The sequence below is a fragment of the Propithecus coquereli genome, unplaced genomic scaffold, assembly GCF_000956105.1.
Source record: "Propithecus coquereli isolate 6110/MARCELLA unplaced genomic scaffold, Pcoq_1.0 Scaffold149, whole genome shotgun sequence".
Taxonomy (NCBI): domain Eukaryota; kingdom Metazoa; phylum Chordata; class Mammalia; order Primates; family Indriidae; genus Propithecus; species Propithecus coquereli.
Window position 1 is genome coordinate 1,504,451 of NW_012139302.1, and position 695 is coordinate 1,505,145.

Below are 695 nucleotides of genomic sequence, written 5' to 3' on the forward strand. Positions count from 1 at the left end.
TTCTCACTTATAACTTATTTTCAAATCATTTTTTTATATTTTGTGTCTGATAATTCCAATATGTAATGTTTTTGCAGATTTGATTTTGTGATTTGTTTTTTTCTGCTGGCTCTCTCTCATCCTGGCTTGCTTATTTTGTTTTGCTTTGCTTTGCCTTTGTTTTTAAATGTGAGCTCATATTCCTGTGCATATTATTTGAGCCATGAGCTGTGGCAACTTTCATAGGAGAGGGTTTTTGTCTAGTCCTGCCAGGTCCTGGGGGCACTGGTAACTAGAGACCACATTACATGGAACATTTGTTCTTGGGAACTGAGACCACCCAGGAAATACAAATTTATAAAACTAAAATCAGATGGCTTATGGTTAGAGAGTCTGAAAGAAAGTTTTTCTTTCCTCTCTTTACAGTATCAAAGTTCAAGACAGACTATTTTTCTTGTCCTCTCCTGAGAGGTAAATGTATGGGATATAGAGGGGTGATTCCTGTGAGCATCCCATCTCGTGTAAACCTAAACTTTATCCCTTGTTCCCCACTTTTGAACAGTCCCTGAAAACAAACTATTCATACAGAAAATTCCCTCAGGAAGAACTGACTTCTGAATTTTGCTTCCTCTGTTGAGTCCTCTGCTTCTAAGAATTCCTTACTTTCTTGTATGTTTATAGATGCATTCATAAAGAGTTTATTTTGGTATTTTTTT